At 46.9% G+C, this 15807-nt stretch overlaps 1 protein-coding gene across 2 annotated transcripts in view; it reads left to right on the top strand.

Moving 5' to 3' along the window:
* Positions 1–15807, top strand: part of LOC146856433 (solute carrier family 26 member 10-like) — a 335814-nt gene that overhangs the window by 193463 nt on the left and 126544 nt on the right. The window lies entirely within an intron of this gene.

The raw sequence follows: 15807 nt of genomic DNA, 5'->3' as shown, positions 1-15807 counted from the left end.
ACGACTGAACATAGTTTGCGACATACCACCAGCAGTAGCCACAGTGTACTGGAAATTACTAGTAGCAAAGAAGTGCAGGGCTGCCATCACCTTCACCTCTGGGGTCAGTGCTGTGGGGTATCTCTGGCCAGGTAGCAGATGTGGCGCCAACTGCTCCGCCAACTCCTCAATCAGTGGCCTGGTGAAGCGGTACCGTCGGATGAAGTCGCATTCCTGCATGGTTTCAAGGTCTGGGAATGGTCTATGGACAGCTGGTGCCCTGCAGTACAGAGATGAACAAAGGAAGATTGTCGATTCATCCACCCATGTGGCTATGACCAAGCAAAATATCACATGATACATCATGACAATATACAATGTACTGAGGTGTGTGCTATTGGGCATGGACACATATCTCACCTACATGCCCATCACCTCACATCTCAAGTCCACATGTCTACATAAGTCCCATGTAGTGCAATGGCCAATCAGTGGGCTGTGTCACAGTACCTATGTACTGCTGTCACGTTAGAAACACACACCACAGTGACAAGTGAGGCCTGATGTCTCCCAGGCATCACAGATCTTTGCCATGCAGATACCCAGGGTCCCCGTATTGCCACATGGAGACTGGCATGACATGGCATATCATGTACATGCCACAAGACAACCGTGAGTCCCACATGTAGTGGCCACTGTTGTCTCTGCAGGCCCTACATGTACGGCTCATAGACACACATACAACATCAATGTTGATGCACAAACCACATGGATGTAGAGACTGTCTCCCATTGGGCACATTTGATCAGACACATCTGAGACACAACATGAACACAGACTGTGGGTGTACATCAGAATTGGGGCTATAGGTCTCACTGTGACGTGCATACCATCACCTCCAGGACTCAGGGTGTATGTGACATGTCCTAAACATATCCAACCTGAAACTGTGTCCGTGACTCATGCCCATAACTGTTCAGTTGCACATCACATTGGTAATGTGCACAACACACAAAGGATTCTGTCCCCATGAACAGCCTGGGAGTGGCTGCACAAAAGTGCCACATAACAAACCAAATGTTGCCCCCCCCCAAACACACAGGGAATGCAGCCTTACATGCCATGGGACACAGTGTGGCACATACTGTAGTGTGGTAAGTGTTCACCTGAGTCCCTGGCAAGTACATGTGTGTGGAAGCCATCAAAAAGTCACACCAATGAGAACCGGCGCGGGTGACTATGCGTACGCATTGCACAGTTCAGGACCGAGCCGTGCGTACGCTTAGCCATTGACTGCAATGAGAACCGGCGCGGGTGACTATGCGTACGCATTGCACAGTTCAGGACCGAGCCGTGCGTACGCTTAGCCATTGACTGCAATGAGAACCGACGCGGGTAACTATGCGTACGCATTGCACAGTTCAGGACTGAGACGTGCGTACGCTTAGCCATTGACTGCAATGATAACCGACGCTGGTGACTATGTGTACGCATTGCACAGTTCAGGACCGAGCCGTGCATACGCTTAGCCATTGACTGCAATGAGAACCGACGTGGCTGACTATGCGTACGCATTGCACAGTTCAGGACCGAGCCGTGCGTACGCTTAGCCATTGACTGCAATGAGGACCCACGCGGGTGACTATCATGCATACGCGTCGGGCAGGCATGGCCCGAGACGGCATACGCCTTGGCCATTGAATCTTATGGAGACAGGTGCGTGTGTATTTTCAAACTACGCATTGTACAGTCAGTTGACCGAGCCAAGCCGTGCGCACCCATTGGCTCTGGACTGTCATGGAGACGGATGCGGATTCAAAACTTGTACGAGTCCTGCGCTGGAAATTTAGTTGGATGCCTACAACAATGTTGCAATTCCTAGGGTTTTATGAAGGTGAAGATTTGAACGATGCGGAAGAATTGTACGAGTCGTACATTTCCATGAATTGGCCAGATTCATAAAATGCAACCTTGTTGGACCTATCACTTGGGACACATTGCCAGATTCTGCCTCTGCAACACAGACATAAGGCTGGCTAGCTCACTTGCCTGCACTACATGCTACTGGACCACATCCCTGCTACCACTGCTACTGTCTCTGCATCCTCTGGCTACTGCTATGGCACGTACTCTGGAGAGGGCCCCAGCCTTCACTGAGGAGGAGAACCAGGCCCTGCTGGACGGGCTCCTTCCACAGTACAGCAAGCTGTATGGGAAACCAGGGGAGCAGGTGAGTGTGCAGTCCACTGCCTTCCTAATTGTGCATGTTGTCTGACTAGCAGTACTAGCAGTGTGTACACCAGTGGCAAGCATACTCACTGAGTACTTTCATCCTCCAAAGTGTGTAGGTACATGTAATGAACAGGTGTTCTTCAGCTAAAGTGCATTTGTGCAAGCTTAAACTTCCCAGGCATTGTTAACATGTCAGACATGCAGGGCATTTGTCCTTTTCCATGGGTGTAACTCATTTTCCTTTGTGATGACATGTATATCCAACTGTGTGCAGCACAAATATGGGCCATGTGTGTTAATTAACCCTGGGCGCGACACTACGCTTCGCCCACGTAGTGTACGTACCGCTGCCTGCTTCGCAGTTTTCGAAGTAGGCGAAGCAGGCAGCGCCTACGTACACTACGTGGGCGAAGCGTAGCTGCCTGCCGCCCACCACCCGCCTCCCGCCCGCCGTACTTTTAAAAGGTAAAATAAATTTGTAATAAAGCAAATTAGGCACTTACCTGACGCGCGGCGTCTCCCGGGGCTCCCTCTTCCTGTTTTTCAATTTTCCTGACAAATGCGCATGCGCGGACGCCCACGCATGCGCATTTCTCGCAAGAAATGTGCATGCGCGGGCGTCCGCGCATGCGCATTTGTCAGGAAAATTGAAAAACAGGAAGAGGGAGCCCCCTGAGACGCCGCGCGTCAGGTAAGTGCCTTTAATTTGCTTTATTACAAATTCATTTTATCTTTTAAAAGTAGGGTGGGTGGGTGGCGGGTTGCGCGTAGTGGGGCTACTCGAAGCGCGTAGTGTGCGTAGATTTGGGCACACTACGTGCTGCTTCACATAGCCCCACTACGCCCACTACGCCCACCCTTAGTGTTAATGGACTTTTAACTTTGTCATCCTCACAGGTTGATGCCCACCAGAAGCAGGAGATATGGCTGACCATCGCCCGAGCAGTTCGATCGGTGGGGGTCTACAAGCGCCGGATCCGCAACTGCCAGAAGAGGTGGCAGGACCTTCGGGGCTGGACCTGGAGGATCGTAAGGGTTCAGCTGAAGCTGTCGCCTCCTCGCAGGAGGGGCGGACACTGGACCCTGACACCCACATGCTCAGGATCCTGGTGGTGGTCTTCCCGTACCTGGATGGGCAGCTGAAGACCAGACAGCAGCAAGGAGGGGGTACATTCATGCCTAATCTGTGTACTATGTCTGACATGCTAATTGCAGTCTTTTGGCCTGGTCACACTTCCACATTACGTAGGTCTTGTAGTCCAATACTCATGTCCCTCAATTGTGTGATGCACCCTCCTCATCTGATCCACAGGTGTGGACCCTACAGTCTGTTGCTCGTATCACTAGGGCACTGTGTCCCTGCAGTCAGCTATGCTTCAGCTTCCGGACAGCATCTGTTACCGTGACTCTGTTGTGGGTTTCATGGGTGGATCAATTGTTTACACAATGCCTGACATCTGACATGTGATCTGTGTATGCGCTTGATATGTGTTAGAATTGCTGGTCTGACTCGCCACATGTGGCTGGGGTATTTCAAACAAAACACATGCAGCAGGGGACTCCAATTTGTGTGCCTCAGGAGTATGTATATCAAGTATGTCACAATTGCTTAGCCACCTGACTACTGTCCAGGGCTAAACACTGTTTCACGTAGACCTGGGCAGTCGTGCCTACTCAAGGGTATTTAGAAACACTCTGTAATCCCACTCCTGTGTATCAACTTTGTGCTTACTGACATGTGCCTTCAGGTGTCTGCCTCTGTGTCATTGAGGTGTGGCTTCCTTTTCTGTACAACTGGGGTGTTCATGAGTTTGAGGGTCAGCGGGACATCTGAGATGTGACTATGAGAGACAATACCTGTGTGACATATAGGTGTGTGATCACTTGACAGTGCACAATGGTGTATGCAACTGTGCATTTCAGGCAGCTGTGTTACATGCACAGCAGACTGTGATGTGCTCATGTACTGGGAGTTGTGTTCGCAGAGACTCATATGTCTGTTTTGTATGATGTGGGGTCTTCTTGGTCCGGGATATGTTGTTTGCAGGGGATGGGCAAGTGCACTTGTCAGCTACAGAGTTTCCTTTATCCATGAGCTATGATTGTGACACAGTGCTTACTGTTGTTGTCTGGATGCCCTGCCCCTGTGACAGGAGACAGTGTTGACTGACTTTCCATGCATGCCAGTACCATGCCATTTAACTTGCTATGAGTGATCCTGCATTGTGTTCAAATGTGCTCCATGCACCCCATTGTGGCATTGACTATCAGGACATGAGAACATCATAGTATGTGTTGCTGGCATGCATTACAAACATGTAAAAATGAGACTCTGCCCATCTCTTCATCCTGACACCTGTACTAAGTCAGTGGCAAGAGATGTGATGTGTGTATAGTGACATACTCCTACATGTTCACTTGCATGTCCAACAAATGTGTAGGTGGTGCATGTCGGCACATTGGGGTATTAGCATCCAACATGCAACAGACATATGAGTGCAAGTCCAGGAGGGATATGAGTAACATGGTTGATGGTGAGACTGACAATTGGCTTATTCTAAACAGTGTGAGCACTTTGCGCAGTGTTCAGCTGATGATGCCAGGGCTTGCCCTGTGATGTGATGTACTCACTGTGGTGTGTGCAGTCAGTGCAGGTGACTGATGTTTTTCTCTTTTTTCCTAATTCTATCCAGATACATCCACGGCCACAGGAGGGGACAGCTCCACGGACCAGGAGGAGCCACAGAGCCTGACTGGGACAGGAGGCGAGGAGTCGGAGGGACCCAGTGGCACGGAGGGCGAGTGGAGCCACACCAAGGAGTCCTCAGCAACATCCACCCCACCTGAGGGCCACAGCAGCTCGGAGGATGACTCCCTTGTGGAGGCGGGTGTCAGCAGCCACCAATCCCCAGCTAGTGAGGCTGTCCCCGCCACCGCCCCCACCGCCACCATCACCACCCTCCCATTGGCTCCCATTCCAGAGGTCCGTGGAGGTTCCCGTGTTCGGGAGCATGTCTCCTTTGTGCCAGGCACCGCACACCCTGTGTCCCCTGCTGCCCTGAGTGAGGAATCTGTGGACTTGCTTCGACAGATCCATGTAGGGCAGACATCAATGCTGAGTGTCCTCCATGCACACACCAGTCTGTTGACACAAATGGTGTTGTTCATGGAGGGCATTTCATCGGGCATGTCTGCCCTACAGAGGACCAATCAGTCTGTGGCCTCCTCCCTGACGGCAGCAGTGTCCCTCCTCCAACAGTCCCACACCCCTCCTACCCCTGCACCACCCATGATTCCTAGCACCCTACCTTTCCCAAGCACACACACACCAGCACATTCTCACAAACCCACAGACACGGGCAGCACACAAACACCCAAACCAAGGGCTAGACGTGCACACAAGCAAGTGCAGGGGACTGATACCACACTCACAGGGGATGGTTTACAGACACACACAGTCATCCACACCCACTCCGCAGTCCTCCGATACCTCTCCCTCCCAGCCCCCTTCCCTTGCCTCACCTGCAACCCCATCTCCACAGGAGCTCTTCCTCTGTGACCTTGGCCTCTTCCCCACCGAAGCAGCAGATCCAGCTTACAAGGGAAAGAGGAAGTCCCCACACACCCAGACACCCTCCCCCAGGCACAGTCAGACTGAGGCCCCACCCGCAAGTCCCCCCGGAACCGGAAAAGCAAGAGCCCACCCCCGCAACGCAGCTCCACGACAAAGTCTCCGTCCTCCATCCCCCAGGCCACCACTCCACAGGTTCCCCTGCCACACCCTGCCCCAGGTTCCCCCTCCCACTGCTACACCATCCCAAAAATGCTGAGGCCCTCCCCCCTACCACTTTCTCTTCCACCCCCACCACCCCCGGTCAGACAGTTTGTGCCACTGATGTGGGGACCGTGTCCCCCCTCTGTCCTGCCCACCTCACCTGAACCCCATTCCGCTCCCATTGAGTTAGGCACTGCAGTGGAGTCCACGACCACCCCGTCTGACTTGGGCACTGCAGTGAGGACCCAGTCCACTCCAACTGACCTGCCCACTGCAGTTGTGCCAGCACCCACCCCATCTGACTTGTGCCCCACAGTTGTGACTGCACCCACTACTTCAGTCAGCTCCACTGCAGTTGCCAGTGACTCTCCTGCATCCACCAACCCTTCACTGCCTCCTTCTGCTGCGCCCTGATCCTGTCCCTGCGGTGCCTGGCCTTCCCCCATGTATGCCCCTCCGAGGGGATGTCCCCTGTCCTTACCAGTGCAGGCAAGCAACGTGGGATAGTTGTCACTCAAGTTAACTTTTTGTCATTTGGATATGGACTGGCCATTGGCCTTTGTTTTGAAAGGACTTTGCATTTAAAAATTGCTTAATAAAGCATTTTTCTTTATCCTTGTGAATTTGATTTAGCTGTACATTATGTTGATGATGTTTAGCATGAACTTGCAGTTGTAATGCTGGTTTTCCAATGTTGAATACTGAGGTGTTGGTGTGAGGTACTACATGTGGTCCATGAGATATGTATCCTATTCTGGTCGTTATTCATACCATCCTTTGCAGCTAACTGGGTGTGTCATGTTTAACAATTTGTGAACATCTCTGTAAACATTTCATTTGGATGGTCACATCTGTGGCTTGCACACATGCACATATGATGTGCTTCCCATTGTCCAATTTGTCTATTTCCCTGACTGTGGGCGCATCTTCACTGGACATGTAAGTGTAGGCATTATTGGTGTAGGAGCAACTGAGTCCTCTGTGCAACTTTCTAGACATGTGTATTGAGTATGTGCAGATGACTTAAGGGACACTCCCGTACACAGGCTGTTGTGACCAGAGCCTATATTGTGTGGTAACTGATGGCTGACTGACCAAGTGTTCTGCTGACATGACTGAGACCTGCTGGGATTATGTTTGGCACAGCTGAGCTTCCACAGGAGTTGAGTACCCTCAAGTAAGTCTTTTGTTCCGTGACATTGCCTGGGCCCATGGTGTGTGTTGTGTGTGTGTGTGTGTGTGTGTGTCCACATCCCTTTTCATACACAGGCAGTGTTCCCTTGATATGTTCCTGTTGTTGATGCTTGCTGAGCTGTACTGTGTTCATCCCACAACTTTGTCATGGGCTACCAGATGTGGGGGTGCATGACACACTACTGTTAATTGGTGTTTCATCATTGGGATTTGTCAGTTCTGAGTGGTGATGATGTGGTCGGACGCAGATGGGACACAGTCAGGGGTCCCCAAGGCACTTGTTTGTTCACAATATCATGTAGTTGTCCCTAGGTGGGAACTTTCAGTGATTGAGACATGTGTATGTGTGTGTGACTGCTCCCACTTGTCCGGTTCGGGGCTGCAATATTGGCAGGTGTAAGCATGTGTGCCTTGTGGTTCTCCTTGGCTTCTGCATTGTCCTGGGACTGTGGCAGGTATTCTGAAGGTTACGGGAGCTTTGACGTCATGGCCATGTACCGCATGCTGTGCAGTATGTCTGTCATTCACCAGGGTTGTAGACTGTCCTTGTGTGATGAGTCTGTGCACCTTAGTTCCTCCAAACATTACCGTGTTTGTCATGGGTCCATGTGCAATGTCACCTGTCCATGTGGGCTTCACAGATGCACATTGGTGCAGTTCAGGGTGTGTGGTGTTGAGGGTGGACTGATGTAAACGTTTGCATGGATGGGCCCCTAGCTCCCATTTGTCCATGGATGACGGGCCATGCTGAATGATTTGTGTTTGTGTAGGTGTGATGTACGTTTGTGGCACAGGACACATGTCTGGGTTTCACAGTGTGTACGACATCTACCTTTGTCAGCACAGTGGACGTATCATGCATGCTTGTGTCACCCCAATGTCTGGTCCCTGGGGGTAGTGCTGTTGTGTGTCAGTCTCTTACTGTGTTAGTTGCTGTTCATTCTAGCTTGTGTCTCATGTGTCTGTTGTGCTCCCTCTCATCTCACAATGCCTGATTGCCCACTAAGGGGGGCCCATTGATGGTTTACTTTTGCATGGCACTGTGTCCACATCTGTCTCACTGTGGTTCAGCCACCCTCATGTGTTGTGCAGTTGCCTGGGAATACTGACACACACACACACACACACACACACACACACACATGTTGTGTCAGATGTGCAGTGTGAGGTTGCCTGTTTGTGTTTGTACATCTGCACCAGTGCATTGGTATTGCTGTTCTGGGCCATTGTCTGGATGTTGTTTTTGTGATTTACCCTGCTGTCCCTGTGAGTCATATCACATCATTCTGCACATTCATCCTGGTTGTTAGGTCCCATTGCTGGCATGGAATGGGAGTTTGTGACCTGACACCTACAGTCTAACTAGGATGTTTTGATTTGTGTGTTTATTATCGAGATGTGTGTATGCTTTGTGATGTTCACTTCTGCTTTTGTGTCATTGTACACTGTATGCATTGTCAGCCCCCATGGGTGGTGCTTGTGTGCACATGGCCGAGAGTATGTTAGGGTTTCACAGCACTGTTAGCCTCACCACATCTCTGTGGGTATGGGACACAACCACTACTTTGCCCCAAAAGTGTTTCATGTGTTGGGACCAGGAATCATACATGCTGTTTGGCATTTGCAGCTTTGACCATGATGACACTTACCTTTTGGTCACTGTGATGAGGGGGGTTTTGGACCCCATCATCACAATGCTCAACATTTGCTGCAGTTTGGAACCACACACTTAACTTTTGTTCTACACAGTGAGAGGGTGTTAGTTTTACATTGACACAGTGCTATAGTGATGCTTGCCTTGTGTAGGCCACACTCAGTTTTTGGTCACACATGTGATGGTAGTTACTTTGTATGTTCGAAGTCATAATCACTGTTGTGGGCATTTGTCACAGACTACACATTGTTGTCATGATGTTAGGGGGGATGTATTTTGCTGACATACCTAATGTTGGTGTATGATGGATGTGTGGCGCATCACCCATCCTATTGGTGGGGGTGGCAGGGGTGATGGGCAACATAAGCCCTATGTGTGGGGGTAGCAGTAGTGATGAACAACATAAGCCCCATGGGTGGGGGTGGCAGGAGTGATGGGCAACAGGCCCCCATGGGTGGGGGTGGCAGGAGTGATGGGCAACATAGTCCCTATGGGTGGGGGTGCAGTAGTGCCGGGCAACATAAGCCCTATGGGTGGGGGTGGCAGGAGTGATGGGCAACATAAGCACAATGAGTGGGGGTGGCAGTAGTGATGGGCAACATAAGCCATATGGGGGGGTTGACAGTAGTGATGGGCAATAGGTCCCCTATGTGTAGGGGTGGCAGGAGTGATGGGCAACATAAGCCCTATGGGTGGGGGTGGCAGGAGTGATGGGCAACAGGTCCCTTATGAGTGGGGGTGGCAGGAGTGATGGGCAACAGGTCCCCTATGAGTGGGGGTGGCAGAAGTGATGGGCAACAGGTCCCCTATGAGTGGGGGTGGCAGTAGTGATAGGCAACATACCCCCTATGAGTGGTGGCAGGAGTGATGGGCAACAGGTCTCCTATGGGTGGGGGTGGCAGGAGTGATGGGCAACATAAGCCCTATGGTTGGGGGTGGCAGGAGTGATGGGCAACATAAGCCCTATGAGTGGGGGTGGCAGGAGTGCTGGGCAACATAGTCCCTATGGGTGGGGGTGGCAGGAGTGATGGGCAACAGGTCTCCTATGGGTGGGGGTGGCAGGAGTGATGAGCAACGTAGTCCCTATGGGTGGGGGTGGCAGTAGTGCTGGGTAACATAAGCCCTATGAGTGGGGGTGGCAGGAGTGCTGGGCAACATAGTCCCTATGGGTGGGGGTGACAGGAGTGATGGGCAACAGGTCCCCTATGAGTGGGGGTGGCAGGTGTGATGGTCAACAGGTCCCCTATGAGTGGGGGTGGCAGTAGTGATAGGCAACATACCCTCTATGAGTAGGGGTGGCAGTAGTGATGGACAACAGATCCCCTATGGGTGGGGGTGGCAGGAGTGATGGGCAACAGGTCCCCTATGAGTGGGGGTGGCAGTAGTGATAGGCAACATACCCCCTATGAGTAGGGGTGGCAGTCGTGATGGACAACAGGTCCCCTATGGGTGGGGGTGGCAGGAGTGATGGGCAACAGGTCCCCTATGGGTGGGGGTGGCAGGAGTGCTGGGCAAGATAGTCCCTATGGGTGGGGGTGGCAGGAGTGATGGGCAACATAAGCCCTATGAGTGGGGGTGGCAGGAGTGGTGGGCAACATAGTTCCTATGGGTGGGGGTGGCAGGAGTGATGGGCAACAGGTCCCCTATGAGTGGGGTTGGCAGGAGTGCTGGGCAACATAGTCCCTATGAGTGGGGGTGGCAGGAGTGCTGGGCAACATAGTCCCTATGGGTGGGGGTGGCAGTAGTGATGGGTAACATAGTGCCTATGGGTGGGAGTGGCAGTGCTAGGCAACATAATCCCTATGGGTGGGGGTGACAGGAGTGATGGGCAACATAAGCCCTATGAGTGCGGGTGGTAGTGGTGTTGGCCATACAACCCCTATGGTGGCCTGTTGCTAGTGGCCAGGATATGGATCCCCTGTGTGTGTGTGACATTTTGCGGGTACGTTTCGTTTGTTTGTATGGTGGGTGTCTGACTTACCGTCTGCGCCGTCCGCGTCGGTTCTTGATCCGGTCATAGATGTACAGTACTGGTATGACCTGCGCGATAGGATTCATGATGTGTTCATCTCGTACACGCTGCTTGTTGCTCCGTCTCGTACCCGTTGCAAGCTGGTCTGTCTCGTAGCCGTGGATTGTGTTCTGGCGCGAATCGTACCTGATATGCTTCTTTTTCGGATGCTGTGACGTGCCGTACTTGGCGACCCGCCCGGCACGTATGGTTTGCGCATCGTACTTGTCCGGTCAGAAACTGCTATGGATACTGCTTCCGGGCAACTTGGTTCGGCGTTCGGAGGTACGGCTCGGACGGAGAATGAAGCTTGAATCACAGCCTACGTGTCGGTCAGAGTTTTGTCAGTTATGCGCATCGTACTTCATCGCCCGGACGGACCGGCTCCAGGTACAAGTCGGTCACAAGGTAAGGCTACGAACAGCTCTTGGAGAGCTGTCCGACCCGGATCGGAATCGACCCCTTAATAGTAAATAATTTGTTTTATATTTCAGTATTTCTATCTGTATATATAGGTTTGTTGTTTTATTTAGTGTATTCTTAGATTAAATTATATTTAATTTTGTAGTAAAAAAGTGTGTTAATATGGAGTATTGATTGTGTATTTTAAATGATTAATTTGAATTATCTTGTGAAAAATGTTATATTTTGAAGTGGAAATAGTAAATGTCACCCCTTTAGTGTCCAATTCCATCCCCAAATTGGTTTAGATTTGAGCGGGAATAGTAAATGTCACTCCTTTAGTGTCCAATGCCTACCCCAAATTGGTCTAGATTGGAGTGGCAATTGTAAATGACACCCCTTTAGTGTCCTTCCAAAACTATGGACCCTCCTTTTGTAGATCCAAAAGGGTTGCACAGCCTTATGCACTAGTGTTTGAATTTCATCCACTTAAACCAGAGTAATCACGTTTTTATTCTTGTTAATTATGCTTTTATTCATAGTTAATCCATTACGCCAAAGACTCGGAATTCCACAATCTTATGCACGTTGCTTATTCCAAAATTGCCCACCCAGGCCTATTCTAGAACAGTTAAACAGATTTCCAAGTTCTTCTGTTTACGATCTCTACACCCAATGCATTTCGGTTTATTTTAAACCTTCTTCAGGGGTATCTGTAGTATGTAAAAGATTTATATGAGTCTGTCAGCCACAAGATCATAATAATAACATCCAATCACTGATTTAATCATATGACGATAACATGGAAAAATCATCTTAAATAACCCCGCAATGAACTAAAACATAATGTGAATTAATCCACCCCTCTGCTCCCGCCAATGTAACATCCAAAAAATGCGTTCATACTTGTGTCATTATTAATGTGCCCCACGCTTTTAACCCAAATTGCTCGACACCAAACAACCCCATATTTCCACCAAACTCATATAGTGAGCTCATCGCTGTTTGTAAACTCACCTCCACACCCCATTCTTGTCACTTCTCCCATTATCCTTTATATAAGCTCTTACATACCTGATGTAATATACTTTTGCAAGCGCCTTGTTCTTCCCATGCGCGTACAATATAACTGAATAACCAGCCAATGCTCACTCACTAACTTAAAAGGTACGTTACCAACCCCGCCTACAAACACCGTGATTAGCACGTATTGCGTCCACATGTGCCCGCCCCACCAAAACTCCTTGTTTAAAGCAATACCACCCATATCCTAAATCGTGTACTTAAAAATAATTCACATCCTCATTTAATCTCAAAATCAACACATGCGTGAATCCCCGTAACATGACCTCATGTCCAATAGTCACTTAATGTATATTAACTCCTTCATGTCGATGAACTCTCATTAACAGTCTTTGACGTGAAAACGAATCCTCCAATGCTCTTTACTTATTTTCTTCCGTCGGGGTGCTAACCAGGGCTGGAACAGGTTTAATATACATCATTCGAATAGTCTGGAGCACACCCAAAGTATTTCTCACTTGTTCTTTTCTGAATTCTTCGAGTTCGGCGTGCATGCACCCTTATAATGCTCCGTTCCGGTAAGCACTTGTAATGATACTTCCAAAACTATGGACCTGCCTTTTGTATATCCAAAAGGGTTGCACAGCCTTATGCACTAGTGTTGGAATTTCGTCCACTTAAACCACAGTAATCACATCTTTATTCTTGTTAATCGTGCTTTTATTCATAGTTAATCCATCACGCCAAAGACTCGGAATTCCACAATCTTATGCATGTTGCTTATTCCCATTTAGTGTCCAACACATTCTCCCAATATGGTTAGATTAGATTGGGAATAGTAAATGTCGCCCCTTTAGTGTCTAACATTTTTTTAATGATTTATGTTGCAGTGGGATTATTTGAGTTTAGATTTATATTCTGAAATATTTAATTTATATGTAGTAGAAATAGTTTCTGTTAGCTTAGTAGTATTGTTGGTGAGTAGAAATATAATTGAAAACAAATTTTTTGTATGTTTGTAACCAATAATATTATTAATTACATTTTGTTTACAATAAAGACATGACACGTCTAATTTCAATTATGTTTGCAAAGTTATTTATTCTACATTTTTACATGTTTAATCATATATTCTTCAAGTTAAAAATAAACATATATATAAAGTGAAGCAAATACAACTTGTTATTATGTTTTATTAATAACAAACCATGTAAGTTTTATTTTAATGCTATTCGAAGTTGAATATTTTCAACATTTATTCTCCATTGTTTAATGGATTTTTAACGTGTCTGAACTTTTTAATATATTTTATTTCAACATTATCCTAACATATGATATTTCTTTATATATTACATAATTGTATATATTTTATACTATAATTCAATATATACCTTACAATTCTTTTACATTTCATCACATGTTTTGACATGCTTTGCATTTTTAATTATTGTCTATGCATTTATTCAACATTTTTGCAATATTTCCCAATCATTTCTATGGGGAGGTAGTCTTTTTTTTAGGTTCATTTAGCGACCATTTTTTTATTGCAACCTTCTATTTTGTATTCTATTTGTGTTATTTTTAACCGGAACAGGTCACAGTAAGGTGTTGCTGTTCGCCAGAACAGGTAAGTCCTTTATTAAGGGTTGTTAAGGGCTTTGAGGGTGGAGATTTTAGGGAGAAGGTCTTCAAGTTAGTTATGATGTTGGATGTGTTTTTTTGTTTATTTAGATTTAGTAGTGTTACTATTTTTCACTAATTTGTCATTTAGACTTTTCGTGCACTATGTATATGTATTTTGGGAAATGAAATGTGTTTTGCGAGTGTTTTAAAAAAATTTACTTTACTGGTTTACGAGCGTGTTCTCTATGTTTACTTTTTTTTAAGGAAATCATTTTCGGTTTATAATAAATCAATGCTTTTGACTTTGATTTCCTTTTTTGGTTTCCTGGAGAGTTTTTTTTGTTGTTGACTTTTTTCAGGGGTTCCTAGATACTTTTGATTGCTTCAAGGGATTTCTATTGGATCTGTTTTATTTTTGCATTTATTTGCATTTTTTTGTGGGCGCTTTGGGCAATATTTTTCCCATTTTTGGTGGATTTCAAATTTGTATTACATGGATGCAGAGAAAGATCTGCAGCTACAAAACAGTACATTTTATTTATTACTTTTCTTTTGGGTGGGAAATGTGATAATATATTGTTTGTGTAAACATTATGTGATTGTTGTGTGGAGTTGTTTGGTTTATGTGTAGTAATTATTTAATATGATGGATTGAATTTGTTTTTAACTTTCTTTGTTTATGGTGGTTACATTAAAAAAAATTGATACATACTTTTATTATATTAGTCTTGATTAACATTGTAATTGAAAGTGTTTTTGATTGAGGTAATAAAATAATATGTATATTATTTTGAAAGAAATATTTGATGTGTTGGTTCCGAATTTGGTAACGTTTTTGAGGACTTTGGCAGGTTACTAATAATTTTATAATATGCTTTTGGTAGTTTGGCTCTTTTTTCAATGCTTCTGTATATTTAAAGAGCGTAGTTTGGGTTCTGCCTAGTGTCAATTGGAAGGCATTATGTCATCCTTCCACTGCATTCTTTAATTTGGCTTCTTGTGCCAGGGTACTACTGGCAGACATTCCACCCTGATATTTGGAAAATAGGTTGGCATCTGTGCCCCGAGCAATTCAGTCTGCCACCGTAAGTGTCTTTGAAATAGAACATTAGAGGACTAAGTTTGTCTTCATTTTGTTGGTAGGAAGGGCTTTCTATTAGTGAATTGTAGTGGTTGCCTACCTCTGTGACAAGGACATAGGCAAGTGCTATTATTTTAAATTTCAATGGCAAATTGGCTGTTTGACCAATATTCTACACATGCAGATTTTTGGCGGTGTCTCCATATACTTTGATTGAAATTATAGTAACAGCTTTGTACGGTTGTGTGGCGGAACATTATTAGAATGGTTTGAATCATGGGTTGCTCAAAGTCAATGATTACTTTATTGGGGTAGTAGTTATTTGTTTTATGTTTTATATAGTTTGAGGTTGTAGTAAGTGCTGCTTTGTTTATTTGGTAGTTGGGCATATATAAAAAAGATATATGTGTTTTAATATTTACCATGTATGGTGTATATCTGAGTGAATGGTTTGGAACATATTTTGAAGGTCCCATCCCTCATCCAAGGTTGATAGGGGCTAAGTTTTACTAATTTGTCTGCTGTAGAGTATATTGGGATTTGTTTCTGATTATTCAGGTTGTCATGTAAAGGGAAAGGTTCCTCATTATGTGCAATTGTTAAATGTTCAGGTATGAGTATATCTTGGTATCTTCAAGGGACAGGTGGAGTATCAGTGGTGGCTTTTTTAGTTTGTACAATTAAACATTTTAAAGTGGGGATAGGTGGAAGTTGCCCTGTTATGTGTTTGGGGACTTTAAGTAGTATGGGCCTAATTACAACTTTGCCAGTGTGGCCGCTGGGCCACATGCCACCGCCCCGCTGCCACACCGCCAAAGCCATGTGAATACTGC

This window comes from Triturus cristatus, chromosome 4_1, assembly GCF_964204655.1.
Source record: "Triturus cristatus chromosome 4_1, aTriCri1.1, whole genome shotgun sequence".
Classification (NCBI taxonomy): Eukaryota; Metazoa; Chordata; class Amphibia; order Caudata; family Salamandridae; genus Triturus; species Triturus cristatus.
This window is presented reverse-complemented; position numbering and strand designations above follow the sequence as displayed.